We start from the raw sequence: 18,056 nt of genomic DNA, 5'->3' as shown, positions 1-18,056 counted from the left end.
TTTCCCTCGCCTGTCTCTTTCCCTCTGCTTTCCCTCCATAGTCTCTTTCCCCTGCTTTGCCTCAACCCTCTCCTTTCCCTCTTTCCCCTCGACAGGCACTTTTCCCCCCTTTCCCTCGCCAGTCTCTGTTATCTCTCTTCCCTCGGTGTCTAATACTTCCCACTTTCCCTCGCCTCTCTCTTTTCCATGAACTCTCTCTTGTCCTTGTTTTCCCTCGCCTCTCTCTTTTCCCTGTTATTCGTCAAATCTGTTATCCCTCTTTTCCCTCGCCAGTCTCTTTCCCCTGGTTTCTCTCGCCTCTCTCTGTTCCCTGGCTTTCCTCTTTTCTATGAAATCTCTCTTTTCCCTATTTCCAATCAACCCTCTCTTTTCCCTCTTCCCCCCTCGCCAGTCTCTTTCCCCTGGTTTATCTCGCCTCTCTCTTTCCCTCGCCAGTCTCTGTTACCTCTCTTCCCTCGCTGTCTAATTCTTCCCACTTACACTCGCCTCCTTCTTTTCCATTAACTCTCTCTTGTCCTTGTTTTCCCTCGCCTGTCTCTTTCCCTCTGCTTTCCCTCCATAGTCTCTTTCCCCTGCTTTGCCTCAACCCTCTCCTTTCCCTCTTTCCCCTCGACAGGCACTTTTCCCCCCTTTCCCTCGCCAGTCTCTGTTACCTCTCTTCCCTCGGTGTCTAATACTTCCCACTTTCCCTCGCCTCTCTCTTTTCCATGAACTCTCTCTTGTCCTTCTTTTCCCTCGCCTCTCTCTTTTCCCTGTAATTCGTCAACTCTGTTATCCCTCTTTTCCCTAGCCAGTCTCTTTCCCCTGGTTTATCTCGCCTCTCTCTTTCCCTCGCCAGTCTCTTTTACGTCTCTTCCCTTGGTGTCTAATTCTTCCCACTTGCACTCGCCTCCCTCTTTTCCATTAACTCTCTCTTGTCCTTGCTTTCCCTCGCCTGTCTCTTTCCCTCTGATTTCTCTCGTCAGTCTCTTTCCCCTGCTTTCCCTCAACCCTCTCTTTTCCCTCTTTCCCCTCGACAGTCACTTTTCCCCCCTTTCCCTCGCCAGTCTCTGTTATCTCTCTTCCCTCGGTGTCTAATACTTCCCACTTTCCCTCGCCCCTCTCTTTTCCCTGTTATTCGTCAACTCTGTTATCCCTCTTTTCCCTCGCCAGTCTCTTTCCCCTGGTTTCTCTCGCCTCTCTCTGTTCCCTGGCTTTCCTCTTTTCTATGAAATCTCTCTTTTCCCTATTTCCAATCAACCCTCTCTTTTCCCTCTTTCCCCTCGACAGTCACTTTTCCCCCCTTTCCCTCGCCAGTCTCTGTTATCTCTCTTCCCTCGGTGTCTAATACTTCCCACTTTCCCTCGCCTCTCTCTTTTCCCTGTTATTCCTCAACTCAGTTATCCCTCTTTTCCCTCGCCAGTCTCTTTCCCCTGGTTTATCTCGCCTCTCTCTTTCCCTCGCCAGTCTCTTTTACGTCTCTTCCCTTGGTGTCTAAGTCTTCCCACTTGCACTCGCCTCCCTCTTTTCCATTAACTCTCTCTTGTCCTTGTTTTCCCTCGCCTGTCTCTTTCCCTCTTATTTCTCTCGTCAGTCTCTTTCCCCTGCTTTCCCTCAACCCTCTCTTTTCCCTCTTTCCCCTCGACAGGCACTTTTCCCCCCTTTCCCTCGCCAGTCTCTGTTATCTCTCTTCCCTCGGCGTCTATTACTTCCCACTTTCCCTCCCCTCCCTCTTTTCCATTAACTCTCTTGTCCTTGTTTTTTCTCAACTCTCTCTTTTCCAAGTTTTCCCTCGACTGTCACTTTTCCCCCGTTTTCCCTCGCCAGTCTCTGTTATCTCTCTTCCCTCGGTGTCTAATACTTCCCACTTTCCCTCGCCTCTCTCTTTTCCATGAACTCTCTCTTGTCCTTCTTTTCCCTCGCCTCTCTCCTTTCCCTGTAATTCGTCAACTCTGTTATCCCTCTTTTCCCTCGCCAGTCTCTTTCCCCTGGTTTCTCTCGCCTCTCTCTGTTCCCTGGCTTTCCTCTTTTCTATGAAATCTCTCTTTTCCCTGTCTCCAGTCAACCCTCTCTTTTCCCTCTTCCCCCCTCGCCAGTCTATTTCCCCTGGTTTATCTCGCCTCTCTCTTTCCCTCGCCAGTCTCTGTTATCTCTCTTCCCTCGGTGTCTAATACTTCCCACTTTCCCTCGCCTCTGTCTTTTCCCTGTTATTCGTCAACTCTGTTATCCCTCTTCCCCCCTCGCCAGTCTCTTTCCCCTGGTTTATCTCGCCTCTCTCTGTTCCCTGGCTTTCCTCTTTTCTATGAAATCTCTCTTTTCCCTATTTCCAGTCAGCCCTCTCTTTTCCCTCTTTCCCCTCGCCAGTCTCTTTCCCCTGCTTTATCTCGCCTCTCTCTTTCCCTCGCCAGTCTCTGTTACCTCTCTTCCCTCGGTGTCTAATTCTTCCCACTTACACTCGCCTCCTTCTTTTCCATTAACTCTCTCTTGTCCTTGTTTTCCCTCGCCTGTCTCTTTCCCTCTGCTTTCCCTCCATAGTCTCTTTCCCCTGCTTTGCCTCAACCCTCTCTTTTCCCTCTTTCCCCTCGACAGGCACTTTTCCCCCCTTTCCCTCGCCAGTCTCTGTTATCTCTCTTCCCTCGGTGTCTAATACTTCCCACTTTCCCTCGCCTCTCTCTTTTCCCTGTTATTCCTCAACTCTGTTATCCCTCTTTTCCCTCGCCAGTCTCTTTCCCCTGGTTTATCTCGCCTCTCTCTTTCCCTCGCCAGTCTCTTTTACGTCTCTTCCCTTGGTGTCTAAGTCTTCCCACTTGCACTCGCCTCCCTCTTTTCCATTAACTCTCTCTTGTCCTTGTTTTCCCTCGCCTGTCTCTTTCCCTCTGCTTTCCCTCCATAGTCTCTTTCCCCTGCTTTCCCTCAACCCTCTTTTTCCCTCTTTCCCCTCGACAGTCACTTTTCCCCCGTTTCCCTCGCCAGTCTCTGTTATCTCTCTTCCCTCGGTGTCTAATACTTCCCACTTTCCCTCGCCTCTCTCTTTTCCATGAACTCTCTCTTGTCCTTCTTTTCCCTCGCCTCTCTCCTTTCCCTGTAATTCCTCAACTCTGTTATCCCTCTTTTCCCTCGCCAGTCTCTTTCCCCTGGTTTATCTCGCCTCTCTCTTTCCCTCGCCAGTCACTTTTATGTCTCTTCCCTTGGTGTCTAATTCTTCCCACTTGCACTCGCCTCCCTCTTTTCCATTAACTCTCTCTTGTCCTTGTTTTCCCTCGCCTGTCTCTTTCCCTCTGCTTTCCCTCCATAGTCTCTTTCCCCTGCTTTGCCTCAACCCTCTCTTTTCCCTCTTTCCCCTCGACAGGCACTTTTCCCCCCTTTCCCTCGCCAGTCTCTGTTATCTCTCTTCCCTCGGTGTCTAATACTTCCCACTTTCCCTCGCCTCCCTCTTTTCCATTAACTCTCTTGTCCTTGTTTTTTCTCAACTCTCTCTTTTCCAAGTTTTCCCTCGACTGTCACTTTTCCCCCGTTTCCCTCGCCAGTCTCTGTTATCTCTCTTCCCTCGGTGTCTAATACTTCCCACTTTCCCTCGCCTCTCTCTTTTCCATGAACTCTCTCTTGTCCTTCTTTTCCCTCGCCTCTCTCCTTTCCCTGTAATTCGTCAACTCTGTTATCCCTCTTTTCCCTCGCCAGTCTCTTTCCCCTGGTTTCTCTCGCCTCTCTCTGTTCCCTGGCTTTCCTCTTTTCTATGAAATCTCTCTTTTCCCTATTTCCAATCAACCCTCTCTTTTCCCTCTTCCCCCCTCGCCAGTCTCTTTCCCCTGTTTTATCTCGCCTCTCTCTTTCCCTCGCCAGTCTCTGTTACCTCTATTCCCTCGGTGTCTAATTCTTCCCACTTTCAGTCACCTCCTTCTTTTCCATTAACTCTCTCTTGTCCTTGTTTTCCCTCGCCTGTCTCTTTTCTCCTGCTTTGCCATGACTCTCTCTTTTCCAAATTTTCCCTCGCCAGTGTCTGTTACCTCTCTTCCCTCGGTGTCTAATTCTTCCCACTTTCACCCGACTCCCTCTTTCCCCTCTCATTCCTCAATTCTCTGTTGTCCCTCCCCTCTCTCTTTTACCTCTCTTCCCTCTAGGTCTAATTTTTCCACTTTCAGTCGCCTCTCTCTTTTCCCTGTTATTCGTCAACTCTGTTATCCCTCTTTTCCCTCGCCAGTCTCTTTCCCCTGGTTTCTCTCGCCTCTCTCTGTTCCCTGGCTTTCCTCTTTTCTATGAAATCTCTCTTTTCCCTATTTCCAGTCAGCCCTCTCTTTTCCCTCTTTCCCCTCGCCAGTCTCTTTCCCCTGCTTTATCTCGCCTCTCTCTTTCCCTCGCCAGTCTCTGTTACCTCTCTTCCCTCGGTGTCTAATTCTTCCCACTTACACTCGCCTCCTTCTTTTCCATTAACTCTCTCTTGTCCTTGTTTTCCCTCGCCTGTCTCTTTCCCTCTGCTTTCCCTCCATAGTCTCTTTCCCCTGCTTTGCCTCAACCCTCTCTTTTCCCTCTTTCCCCTCGACAGGCACTTATCCCCCCTTTCCCTCGCCAGTCTCTGTTATCTCTCTTCCCTCGGTGTCTAATACTTCCCACTTTCCCTCGCCTCTCTTTTCCCTGTTATTCGTCAACTCTGTTATCCCTCTTCCCCCCTCGCCAGTCTCTTTCCCCTGGTTTATCTCGCCTCTCTCTTTCCCTCGCCAGTCTCTTTTACGTCTCTTCCCTTGGTGTCTAATTCTTCCCACTTGCACTCGCCTCCCTCTTTTCCATTAACTCTCTCTTGTCCTTGTTTTCCCTCGCCTGTCTCTTTCCCTCTGCTTTCCCTCCATAGTCTCTTTCCCCTGCTTTCCCTCAACCCTCTTTTTCCCTCTTTCCCCTCGACAGTCACTTTTCCCCCGTTTCCCTCGCCAGTCTCTGTTATCTCTCTTCCCTCGTTGTCTATTACTTCCCACTTTCCCTCGCCTCTCTCTTTTCCATGAACTCTCTCTTGTCCTTCTTTTCCCTCGCCTCTCTCCTTTCCCTGTAATTCCTCAACTCTGTTATCCCTCTTTTCCCTCGCCAGTCTCTTTCCCCTGGTTTCTCTCGCCTCTCTCTGTTCCCTGGCTTTCCTCTTTTCTATGAAATCTCTCTTTTCCCTATTTCCAATCAACCCTCTCTTTTCCCTCTTCCCCCCTCGCCAGTCTCTTTCCCCTGGTTTATCTCGCCTCTCTCTTTCCCTCGCCAGTGTCTGTTACCTGTCGTCCCTCGGTGTCCAATTCTTCCCACTTTCACCCGACTCCCTCTTTCCCCTCTCATTCCTCAATAATCTGTTGTCCCTCGTTACCCTCCCCTCTCTCTTTTACCTCTCTACCCTCTAGGTCTAATTTTTCCACTTTCACACGCCTCTCTCTTTTCCCTGTTATTCGTCAACTCTGTTATCCCTCTTTTCCCTCGCCAGTCTCTTTCCCCTGGTTTATCTCGCCTCTCTCTTTCCCTCGCCTGTCTCTGTTACCTCTCTTCCCTCGGTGTCTAATTCTTCCCACTTTCACTCACCTCTCTCTTTTCCCTGTTATTCGTCAACTCTGTTATCCCTCTTTTCCCTAGCCAGTCTCTTTCTTCTGGTTTATCTCGCTTCTCTCTTTTCCTCGCCAGTGTCTGTTACCTCTCTTCCCTCGGTGTCTAATTCTTCCCACTTTCACTCACCTCCTTCTTTTCCATTAACTCTCTTGTCCTTGTTTTCCCTCGCCTGTCTCTTTTCCCCTGCTTTCCCTCAACCCTCTCTTTTCCAAGTTTTCCCTCGACAGGCACTTTTCCCCCGTTTCCCTCGAGAGTCTCTGTTATCTCTCTTCCGTCGGTGTCTAATACTTCCCACTTTCCCTCGCCCCTCTCTTTTCCCTGTTATTCGTCAACTCTGTTATCCCCCTTTTCCCTCGCCAGTCTCTTTCCCCTGGTTTCTCTCGCCTCTCTCTGTTCCCTGGCTTTCCTCTTTTCTATGAAATCTCTCTTTTCCCTATTTCCAATCAACCCTCTCTTTTCCCTCTTCCCCCCTCGCCAGTCTCTTTCCCCTGGTTTCTCTCGCCTCTCTCTTTCCCTCGCCAGTCTCTGTTACCTCTCTTCCCTCGGTGTCTAATTCTTCCCACTTTCAGTCACCTCCCTCTTTTCCATTAACTCTCTCTTGTCCTTGTTTTCCCTCGCCTGTCTCTTTCCCTCTTATTTCTCTCGTCAGTCTCTTTCCCCTGCTTTCCCTCAACCCTCTCTTTTCCCTCTTTCCCCTCGACAGGCACTTTTCCCCCCTTTCCCTCGCCAGTCTCTGTTATCTCTCTTCCCTCGGTGTCTATTACTTCCCACTTTCCCTCGCCTCCCTCTTTTCCATTAACTCTCTTGTCCTTGTTTTTTCTCAACTCTCTCTTTTCCAAGTTTTCCCTCGACTGTCACTTTTCCCCCGTTTCCCTCGCCAGTCTCTGTTATCTCTCTTCCCTCGGTGTCTATTACTTCCCACTTTCCCTCGCCACTCTCTTTTCCCTGTTATTCCTCAACTCTGTTATCCCTCTTTTCCCTTGCCAGTCTCTTTCCCCTGGTTTATCTCGCCTCTCTCTTTCCCTCGCCAGTCTCTGTTATCTCTCTTCCCTCGGTGTCTAATACTTCCCACTTTCCCTCGCCTCTGTCTTTTCCCTGTTATTCGTCAACTCTGTTATCCCTCTTCCCCCCTCGCCAGTCTCTTTCCCCTGGTTTATCTCGCCTCTCTCTTTCCCTCGCCAGTCTCTTTTATGTCTCTTCCCTTGGTGTCTAATTCTTCCCACTTGCACTCGCCTCCCTCTTTTCCATTAACTCTCTCTTGTCCTTGTTTTCCCTCGCCTGTCTCTTTCCCTCTGCTTTCCCTCCATAGTCTCTTTCCCCTGCTTTCCCTCAACCCTCTCTTTTCCCTCTTTCCCCTCGACAGGCACTTTTCCCCCCTTTCCCTCGCCAGTCTCTGTTATCTCTCTTCCCTCGGTGTCTATTACTTCCCACTTTCCCTCGCCACTCTCTTTTCCCTGTTATTCCTCAACTCTGTTATCCCTCTTTTCCCTTGCCAGTCTCTTTCCCCTGGTTTATCTCGCCTCTCTCTTTCCCTCGCCAGTCTCTTTTATGTCTCTTCCCTTGGTGTCTAATTCTTCCCACTTGCACTCGCCTCCCTCTTTTCCATTAACTCTCTCTTGTCCTTGTTTTCCCTCGCCTGTCTCTTTCCCTCTGCTTTCCCTCCATAGTCTCTTTCCCCTGCTTTCCCTCAACCCTCTTTTTCCCTCTTTCCCCTCGACAGTCACTTTTCCCCCCTTTCCCTCGCCAGTCTCTGTTATCTCTCTTCCGTCGGTGTCCAATACTTCCCACTTTCCCTCGCCTCCCTCTTTTCCATTAACTCTCTTGTCCTTGTTTTTTCTCAACTCTCTCTTTTCCAAGTTTTCCCTCGACTGTCACTTTTCCCCCGTTTCCCTCGCCAGTCTCTGTTATCTCTCTTCCGTCGGTGTCTAATACTTCCCACTTTCCCTCGCCCCTCTCTTTTCCCTGTTATTCGTCAACTCTGTTATCCCCCTTTTCCCTCGCCAGTCTCTTTCCCCTGGTTTCTCTCGCCTCTCTCTGTTCCCTGGCTTTCCTCTTTTCTATGAAATCTCTCTTTTCCCTATTTCCAATCAACCCTCTCTTTTCCCTCTTCCCCCCTCGCCAGTCTCTTTCCCCTGGTTTCTCTCGCCTCTCTCTGTTCCCTGGCTTTCCTCTTTTCTAAGAAATCTCTCTTTTCCCTATTTCCAGTCAGCCCTCTCTTTTCCCTCTTCCCCCCTCGCCAGTCTCTTTCCCCTGGTTTATCTCGCCTCTCTCTTTCCCTCGCCAGTCTCTGTTACCTCTCTTCCCTCGGTGTCTAATTCTTCCCACTTTCAGTCACCTCCTTCTTTTCCATTAACTCTCTTGTCCTTGTTTTCCCTCGCCTCTTTTCCCCTGCTTTGCCATGACTCTCTCTTTTCCAACTTTTCCCTCGCCAGTCACCTTTCCTTCCTTTTCCTCGCCAGTCTCTGTTACCTCTCTTCCCTCGGTGTCCAATTCTTCCCACTTTCACCCGACTCCCTCTTTCCCCTCTCATTCCTCAATTCTCTGTTGTCCCTCGTTGCCCTCCCCTCTCTCTTTTACCTCTCTTCCCTCTAGGTCTAATTTTTCCACTTTCCCTCGCCTCTCTCTTTTCCCTGTTATTCGTCAACTCTGTTATCCCTCTTTTCCCTCGCCAGTCTCTTTCCCCTGGTTTCTCTCGCCTCTCTCTGTTCCCTGGCTTTCCTCTTTTCTATGAAATCTCTCTTTTCCCTATTTCCAGTCAGCCCTCTCTTTTCCCTCTTTCCCCTCGCCAGTCACTTTTCCTTCCTTTCCCTCGCCAGTCTCTTTTCCTTCCTTTCCCTCGCCAGTCTCTTTTAACCTCTATTCCCTCCGAGTCTAATTTTCCCACTTACACTCCACTCCCTCTTTTCCATGAACTCTCTCGTTCCCCTATTTCCAGTCAACTCTCTCTCTTCCCTCTTCCCCCCTCGCCAGTCTCTTTCCCCTGGTTTATCTCGCCTCTCTCTTTCCCTCGCCAGTATCTGTTACCTCTCTTCCCTCGGTGTCTAATTCTTCCCACTTTCACTCGCCTCCCTCTTTTCCATTAACTCTCTCTTGTCCTTGTTTTCCCTCGCCTCTCTCTTTTCCCTGTTGTTCGTCAACTCTGTTATCCCTCTTTTTTCTCGCCAGTCTCTTTCCCTGGTTTCTCTCGCCTCTGTTCCCTGGCTTTCCTCTTCTCTATGAAATCTCTCTTTTCCCTGTCTCCAGTCAACCCTCTCTTTTCCCTCTTCCCCCCTCGCCAGTCTATTTCCCCTGGTTTATCTCGCCTCTCTCTTTCCCTCGCCAGTCTCTGTTATCTCTCTTCCCTCGGTGTCTAATAGTTCCCACTTTCCCTCGCCTCTGTCTTTTCCCTGTTATTCGTCAACTCTGTTATCCCTCTTCGCCCCCTCGCCAGTCTCTTTCCCCTGGTTTATCTCGCCTCTCTCTTTCCCTCGCCAGTCACTTTTATGTCTCTTCCCTTGGTGTCTAATTCTTCCCACTTGCACTCGCCTCCCTCTTTTCCATTAACTCTCTCTTGTCCTTGTTTTCCCTCGCCTGTCTCTTTCCCTCTGCTTTCCCTCCATAGTCTCTTTCCCCTGCTTTCCCTGAACCCTCTCTTTTCCCTCTTTCCCCTCGACAGGCACTTTTCCCCCCTTTCCCTCGCCAGTCTCTGTTATCTCTCTTCCCTCGGTGTCTAATACTTCCCACTTTCCCTCGCCTCCCTCTTTTCCATTAACTCTCTTGTCCTTGTTTTTTCTCAACTCTCTCTTTTCCAAGTTTTCCCTCGACTGTCACTTTTCCCCCGTTTCCCTCGCCAGTCTCTGTTATCTCTCTTCCCTCGGTGTCTAATACTTCCCACTTTCCCTCGCCTCTCTCTTTTCCATGAACTCTCTCTTGTCCTTCTTTTCCCTCGCCTCTCTCCTTTCCCTGTAATTCCTCAACTCTGTTATCCCTCTTTTCCCTCGCCAGTCTCTTTCCCCTGGTTTCTCTCGCCTCTCTCTGTTCCCTGGCTTTCCTCTTTTCTATGAAATCTCTCTTTTCCCTATTTCCAATCAACCCTCTCTTTTCCCTCTTCCCCCCTCGCCAGTCTCTTTCCCCTGGTTTATCTCGCCTCTCTCTTTCCCTCGCCAGTGTCTGTTACCTGTCGTCCCTCGGTGTCCAATTCTTCCCACTTTCACCCGACTCCCTCTTTCCCCTCTCATTCCTCAATAATCTGTTGTCCCTCGTTACCCTCCCCTCTCTCTTTTACCTCTCTTCCCTCTAGGTCTAATTTTTCCACTTTCACACGCCTCTCTCTTTTCCCTGTTATTCGTCAACTCTGTTATCCCTCTTTTCCCTCGCCAGTCTCTTTCCCCTGGTTTATCTCGCCTCTCTCTTTCCCTCGCCTGTCTCTGTTACCTCTCTTCCCTCGGTGTCTAATTCTTCCCACTTTCACTCACCTCTCTCTTTTCCCTGTTATTCGTCAACTCTGTTATCCCTCTTTTCCCTAGCCAGTCTCTTTCTTCTGGTTTATCTCGCTTCTCTCTTTTCCTCGCCAGTGTCTGTTACCTCTCTTCCCTCGGTGTCTAATTCTTCCCACTTTCACTCACCTCCTTCTTTTCCATTAACTCTCTTGTCCTTGTTTTCCCTCGCCTGTCTCTTTTCCCCTGCTTTCCCTCAACCCTCTCTTTTCCAAGTTTTCCCTCGACAGGCACTTTTCCCCCGTTTCCCTCGAGAGTCTCTGTTATCTCTCTTCCGTCGGTGTCTAATACTTCCCACTTTCCCTCGCCCCTCTCTTTTCCCTGTTATTCGTCAACTCTGTTATCCCCCTTTTCCCTCGCCAGTCTCTTTCCCCTGGTTTCTCTCGCCTCTCTCTGTTCCCTGGCTTTCCTCTTTTCTATGAAATCTCTCTTTTCCCTATTTCCAATCAACCCTCTCTTTTCCCTCTTCCCCCCTCGCCAGTCTCTTTCCCCTGGTTTATCTCGCCTCTCTCTTTCCCTCGCCAGTCTCTGTTACCTCTCTTCCCTCGGTGTCTAATTCTTCCCACTTTCAGTCACCTCCTTCTTTTCCATTAACTCTCTTGTCCTTGTTTTCCCTCGCCTCTTTTCCCCTGCTTTGCCATGACTCTCTCTTTTCCAACTTTTCCCTCGCCAGTCACCTTTCCTTCCTTTTCCTCGCCAGTCTCTGTTACCTCTCTTCCCTCGGTGTCCAATTCTTCCCACTTTCACCCGACTCCCTCTTTCCCCTCTCATTCCTCAATTCTCTGTTGTCCCTCGTTGCCCTCCCCTCTCTCTTTTACCTCTCTTCCCTCTAGGTCTAATTTTTCCACTTTCCCTCGCCTCTCTCTTTTCCCTGTTATTCGTCAACTCTGTTATCCCTCTTTTCCCTCGCCAGTCTCTTTCCCCTGGTTTCTCTCGCCTCTCTCTGTTCCCTGGCTTTCCTCTTTTCTATGAAATCTCTCTTTTCCCTATTTCCAGTCAGCCCTCTCTTTTCCCTCTTTCCCCTCGCCAGTCACTTTTCCTTCCTTTCCCTCGCCAGTCTCTTTTAACCTCTATTCCCTCCGTGTCTAATTCCTCACACTTACACTCCACTCCCTCTTTTCCATGAACTCTCTCGTTCCCCTATTTCCAGTCAACTCTCTCTCTTCCCTCTTCCCCCCTCGCCAGTCTCTTTCCCCTGGTTTCTCTCGCCTCTCTCTGTTCCCTGGCTTTCCTCTTTTCTATGAAATCTCTCTTTTCCCTATTTCCAATCAACCCTCTCTTTTCCCTCTTCCCCCCTCGCCAGTCTCTTTCCCCTGGTTTATCTCGCCTCTCTCTTTCCCTCGCCAGTGTCTGTTACCTGTCGTCCCTCGGTGTCCAATTCTTCCCACTTTCACCCGACTCCCTCTTTCCCCTCTCATTCCTCAATAATCTGTTGTCCCTCGTTACCCTCCCCTCTCTCTTTTACCTCTCTTCCCTCTAGGTCTAATTTTTCCACTTTCACACGCCTCTCTCTTTTCCCTGTTATTCGTCAACTCTGTTATCCCTCTTTTCCCTCGCCAGTCTCTTTCCCCTGGTTTATCTCGCCTCTCTCTGTTCCCTGGCTTTCCTCTTTTCTATGAAATCTCTCTTTTCCCTATTTCCAGTCAGCCCTCTCTTTTCCCTCTTTCCCCTCGCCAGTCTCTTTCCCCTGCTTTATCTCGCCTCTCTCTTTCCCTCGCCAGTCTCTGTTACCTCTCTTCCCTCGGTGTCTAATTCTTCCCACTTACACTCGCCTCCTTCTTTTCCATTAACTCTCTCTTGTCCTTGTTTTCCCTCGCCTGTCTCTTTCCCTCTGCTTTCCCTCCATAGTCTCTTTCCCCTGCTTTGCCTCAACCCTCTCTTTTCCCTCTTTCCCCTCGACAAGCACTTTTCCCCCCTTTCCCTCGCCAGTCTCTGTTATCTCTCTTCCCTCGGTGTCTAATACTTCCCACTTTCCCTCGCCTCTCTCTTTTCCCTGTTATTCCTCAACTCTGTTATCCCTCTTTTCCCTCGCCAGTCTCTTTCCCCTGGTTTATCTCGCCTCTCTCTTTCCCTCGCCAGTCTCTTTTACGTCTCTTCCCTTGGTGTCTAAGTCTTCCCACTTGCACTCGCCTCCCTCTTTTCCATTAACTCTCTCTTGTCCTTGTTTTCCCTCGCCTGTCTCTTTCCCTCTTATTTCTCTCGTCAGTCTCTTTCCCCTGCTTTCCCTCAACCCTCTCTTTTCCCTCTTTCCCCTCGACAGTCACTTTTCCCCCCTTTCCCTCGCCAGTCTCTGTTATCTCTCTTCCCTCGGTGTCTATTACTTCCCACTTTCCCTCGCCTCCCTCTTTTCCATTAACTCTCTTGTCCTTGTTTTTTCTCAACTCTCTCTTTTCCAAGTTTTCCCTCGACTGTCACTTTTCCCCCGTTTCCCTCGCCAGTCTCTGTCATCTCTCTTCCCTCGGTGTCTAATACTTCCCACTTTCCCTCGCCTCTCTCTTTTCCATGAACTCTCTCTTGTCCTTCTTTTCCCTCGCCTCTCTCCTTTCCCTGTAATTCGTCAACTCTGTTATCCCTCTTTTCCCTCGCCAGTCTCTTTCCCCTGGTTTCTCTCGCCTCTCTCTGTTCCCTGGCTTTCCTCTTTTCTATGAAATCTCTCTTTTCCCTGTCTCCAGTCAACCCTCTCTTTTCCCTCTTCCCCCCTCGCCAGTCTATTTCCCCTGGTTTATCTCGCCTCTCTCTTTCCCTCGCCAGTCTCTGTTATCTCTCTTCCCTCGGTGTCTAATACTTCCCACTTTCCCTCGCCTCTGTCTTTTCCCTGTTATTCGTCAACTCTGTTATCCCTCTTCCCCCCTCGCCAGTCTCTTTCCCCTGGTTTATCTCGCCTCTCTCTTTCCCTCGCCAGTCTCTTTTATGTCTCTTCCCTTGGTGTCTAATTCTTCCCACTTGCACTCGCCTCCCTCTTTTCCATTAACTCTCTCTTGTCCTTGTTTTCCCTCGCCTGTCTCTTTCCCTCTGCTTTCCCTCCATAGTCTCTTTCCCCTGCTTTCCCTCAACCCTCTCTTTTCCCTCTTTCCCCTCGACAGGCACTTTTCCCCCCTTTCCCTCGCCAGTCTCTGTTACCTCTCTTCCGTCGGTGTCTAATACTTCCCACTTTCCCTCGCCTCTCTCTTTTCCATGAACTCTCTCTTGTCCTTCTTTTCCCTCGCCTCTCTCCTTTCCCTGTAATTCGTCAACTCTGTTATCCCTCTTTTCCCTCGCCAGTCTCTTTCCCCTGGTTTCTCTCGCCTCTCTCTGTTCCCTGGCTTTCCTCTTTTCTATGAAATCTCTCTTTTCCCTATTTCCAATCAACCCTCTCTTTTCCCTCTTCCCCCCTCGCCAGTCTCTTTCCCCTGGTTTATCTCGCCTCTCTCTTTCCCTCGCCAGTGTCTGTTACCTGTCGTCCCTCGGTGTCCAATTCTTCCCACTTTCACCCGACTCCCTCTTTCCCCTCTCATTCCTCAATAATCTGTTGTCCCTCGTTACCCTCCCCTCTCTCTTTTACCTCTCTTCCCTCTAGGTCTAATTTTTCCACTTTCACACGCCTCTCTCTTTTCCCTGTTATTCGTCAACTCTGTTATCCCTCTTTTCCCTCGCCAGTCTCTTTCCCCTGGTTTATCTCGCCTCTCTCTGTTCCCTGGCTTTCCTCTTTTCTATGAAATCTCTCTTTTCCCTATTTCCAGTCAGCCCTCTCTTTTCCCTCTTTCCCCTCGCCAGTCTCCCCTGCTTTATCTCGCCTCTCTCTTTCCCTCGCCAGTCTCTGTTACCTCTCTTCCCTCGGTGTCTAATTCTTCCCACTTACACTCGCCTCCTTCTTTTCCATTAACTCTCTCTTGTCCTTGTTTTCCCTCGCCTGTCTCTTTCCCTCTGCTTTCCCTCCATAGTCTCTTTCCCCTGCTTTCCCTCAACCCTCTCTTTTCCAAGTTTTCCCTCGACAGGCACTTTTCCCCCGTTTCCCTCGAGAGTCTCTGTTATCTCTCTTCCGTCGGTGTCTAATACTTCCCACTTTCCCTCGCCCCTCTCTTTTCCCTGTTATTCAACTCTGTTATCCCCCTTTTCCCTCGCCAGTCTCTTTCCCCTGGTTTCTCTCGCCTCTCTCTGTTCCCTGGCTTTCCTCTTTTCTATGAAATCTCTCTTTTCCCTATTTCCAATCAACCCTCTCTTTTCCCTCTTCCCCCCTCGCCAGTCTCTTTCCCCTGGTTTATCTCGCCTCTCTCTTTCCCTCGCCAGTCTCTGTTACCTCTCTTCCCTCGGTGTCTAATTCTTCCCACTTTCAGTCACCTCCTTCTTTTCCATTAACTCTCTTGTCCTTGTTTTCCCTCGCCTCTTTTCCCCTGCTTTGCCATGACTCTCTCTTTTCCAACTTTTCCCTCGCCAGTCACCTTTCCTTCCTTTTCCTCGCCAGTCTCTGTTACCTCTCTTCCCTCGGTGTCTAATACTTCCCACTTTCCCTCGCCTCTCTCTTTTCCCTGTTATTCCTCAACTCTGTTATCCCTCTTTTCCCTCGCCAGTCTCTTTCCCCTGGTTTATCTCGCCTCTCTCTTTCCCTCGCCAGTCTCTTTTACGTCTCTTCCCTTGGTGTCTAAGTCTTCCCACTTGCACTCGCCTCCCTCTTTTCCATTAACTCTCTCTTGTCCTTGTTTTCCCTCGCCTGTCTCTTTCCCTCTTATTTCTCTCGTCAGTCTCTTTCCCCTGCTTTGCCTCAACCCTCTCTTTTCCCTCTTTCCCCTCGACAGGCACTTTTCCCCCCTTTCCCTCGCCAGTCTCTGTTATCTCTCTTCCCTCGGTGTCTAATACTTCCCACTTTCCCTCGCCTCTCTCTTTTCCCTGTTATTCCTCAACTCTGTTATCCCTCTTTTCCCTCGCCAGTCTCTTTCCCCTGGTTTATCTCGCCTCTCTCTTTCCCTCACCAGTCTCTTTTACGTCTCTTCCCTTGGTGTCTAAGTCTTCCCACTTGCACTCGCCTCCCTCTTTTCCATTAACTCTCTCTTGTCCTTGTTTTCCCTCGCCTGTCTCTTTCCCTCTTATTTCTCTCGTCAGTCTCTTTCCCCTGCTTTCCCTCAACCCTCTCTTTTCCCTCTTTCCCCTCGACAGGCACTTTTCCCCCCTTTCCCTCGCCAGTCTCTGTTATCTCTCTTCCCTCGGTGTCTATTACTTCCCACTTTCCCTCGCCTCCCTCTTTTCCATTAACTCTCTTGTCCTTGTTTTTTCTCAACTCTCTCTTTTCCAAGTTTTCCCTCGACTGTCACTTTTCCCCCGTTTCCCTCGCCAGTCTCTGTTATCTCTCTTCCCTCGGTGTCTAATACTTCCCACTTTCCCTCGCCTCTCTCTTTTCCATGAACTCTCTCTTGTCCTTCTTTTCCCTCGCCTCTCTCCTTTCCCTGTAATTCGTCAACTCTGTTATCCCTCTTTTCCCTCGCCAGTCTCTTTCCCCTGGTTTCTCTCGCCTCTCTCTGTTCCCTGGCTTTCCTCTTTTCTATGAAATCTCTCTTTTCCCTGTCTCCAGTCAACCCTCTCTTTTCCCTCTTCCCCCCTCGCCAGTCTATTTCCCCTGGTTTATCTCGCCTCTCTCTTTCCCTCGCCAGTCTCTGTTATCTCTCTTCCCTCGGTGTCTAATACTTCCCACTTTCCCTCGCCTCTGTCTTTTCCCTGTTATTCGTCAACTCTGTTATCCCTCTTCCCCCCTCGCCAGTCTCTTTCCCCTGGTTTCTCTCGCCTCTCTCTTTCCCTCGCCAGTCTCTTTTATGTCTCTTCCCTTGGTGTCTAATTCTTCCCACTTGCAGTCGCCTCCCTCTTTTCCATTAACTCTCTCTTGTCCTTGTTTTCCCTCGCCTGTCTCTTTCCCTCTGCTTTCCCTCCATAGTCTCTTTCCCCTGCTTTGCCTTAACCCTCTCTTTTCCCTCTTTCCCCTCGACAGGCACTTTTCCCCCCTTTCCCTCGCCAGTCTCTGTTACCTCTCTTCCGTCGGTGTCTAATACTTCCCACTTTCCCTCGCCTCTCTCTTTTCCATGAACTCTCTCTTGTCCTTCTTTTCCCTCGCCTCTCTCATTTCCCTGTAATTCGTCAACTCTGTTATCCCTCTTTTCCCTCGCCAGTCTCTTTCCCCTGGTTTCTCTCGCCTCTCTCTGTTCCCTGGCTTTCCTCTTTTCTATGAAATCTCTCTTTTCCCTATTTCCAATCAACCCTCTCTTTTCCCTCTTCCCCCCTCGCCAGTCTCTTTCCCCTGGTTTATCTCGCCTCTCTCTTTCCCTCGCCAGTGTCTGTTACCTGTCGTCCCTCGGTGTCCAATTCTTCCCACTTTCACCCGACTCCCTCTTTCCCCTCTCATTCCTCAATAATCTGTTGTCCCTCGTTACCCTCCCCTCTCTCTTTTACCTCTCTTCCCTCTAGGTCTAATTTTTCCACTTTCACTCGCCTCTCTCTTTTCCCTGTTATTCGTCAACTCTGTTATCCCTCTTTTCCCTCGCCAGTCTCTTTCCCCTGGTTTCTCTCGCCTCTCTCTGTTCCCTGGCTTTCCTCTTTTCTATGAAATCTCTCTTTTCCCTATTTCCAGTCAGCCCTCTCTTTTCCCTCTTTCCCCTCGCCAGTCTCTTTCCCCTGGTTTATCTCGCCTCTCTCTTTCCCTCGCCAGTCTCTGTTACCTCTCTTCCCTCGGTGTCTAATTCTTCCCACTTACACTCGCCTCCCTCTTTTCCATTAACTCTCTCTTGTCCTTGTTTTCCCTCGCCTGTCTCTTTCCCTCTGCTTTCCTTCCATAGTCTCTTTCCCCTGCTTTGCCTCAACCCTCTCTTTTCCCTCTTTCCCCTCGACAGGCACTTTTCCCCCCTTTCCCTCGCCAGTCTCTGTTATCTCTCTTCCCTCGGTGTCTAATACTTCCCACTTTCCCTCGCCTCTCTCTTTTCCCTGTTATTCCTCAACTCTGTTATCCCTCTTTTCCCTCGCCAGTCTCTTTCCCCTGGTTTATCTCGCCTCTCTCTTTCCCTCGCCAGTCTCTTTTACGTCTCTTCCCTTGGTGTCTAAGTCTTCCCACTTGCACTCGCCTCCCTCTTTTCCATTAACTCTCTCTTGTCCTTGTTTTCCCTCGCCTGTCTCTTTCCCTCTGATTTCTCTCGTCAGTCTCTTTCCCCTGCTTTCCCTCAACCCTCTCTTTTCCCTCTTTCCCCTCGACAGGCACTTTTCCCCCCTTTCCCTCGCCAGTCTCTGTTATCTCTCTTCCCTCGGTGTCTATTACTTCCCACTTTCCCTCGCCTCTCTCTTTTCCATGAACTCTCTCTTGTCCTTGTTTTCCCTCGCCTGTCTCTTTTCCCCCGCTTTCCCTCAACCCTCTCTTTTCCAAGTTTTCCCTCGACAGGCACTTTTCCCCCGTTTCCCTCGCCAGTCTCTGTTATCTCTCTTCCCTCTGTGTCTAATACTTCCCACTTTCCCTCGCCTCTCTTTTCCCTGTTATTCGTCAACTCTGTTATCCCTCTTTTCCCTCGCCAGTCTCTTTCCCCTGGTTTCTCTCGCCTCTCTCTGTTCCCTGGCTTTCCTCTTTTCTATGAAATCTCTCTTTTCCCTATTTCCAGTCAGCCCTCTCTTTTCCCTCTTTCCCCTCGCCAGTCACTTTTCCTTCCTTTCCATGCCAGTCTCTTTTAACCTCTATTCCCTCCGTGTCTAATTCTTCCCACTTGCACTCGCCTCCCTCTTTTCCATTAACTCTCTGTTGTCCTTGTTTTCCCTCGTCAGTCTCTTTCCCCTGCTTTCCCTCAACCCTCTCTTTTCCCTCTTTCCCCTCGACAGGCACTTTTCCCCACTTTCCCTCGCCAGTCTCTGTTATCTCTCTTCCGTCGGTGTCTAATACTTCCCACTTTCCCTCGCCTCCCTCTTTTCCATTAACTCTCTTGTCCTTGTTTTTTCTCAACTCTCTCTTTTCCAAGTTTTCCCTCGACTGTCACTTTTCCCCCGTTTCCCTCGCCAGTCTCTGTTATCTCTCTTCCGTCGGTGTCTAATACTTCCCAC

The sequence above is a fragment of the Harpia harpyja genome, chromosome W, assembly GCF_026419915.1.
Source record: "Harpia harpyja isolate bHarHar1 chromosome W, bHarHar1 primary haplotype, whole genome shotgun sequence".
Lineage (NCBI taxonomy): Eukaryota > Metazoa > Chordata > Aves > Accipitriformes > Accipitridae > Harpia > Harpia harpyja.
This window is presented reverse-complemented; position numbering follows the sequence as displayed.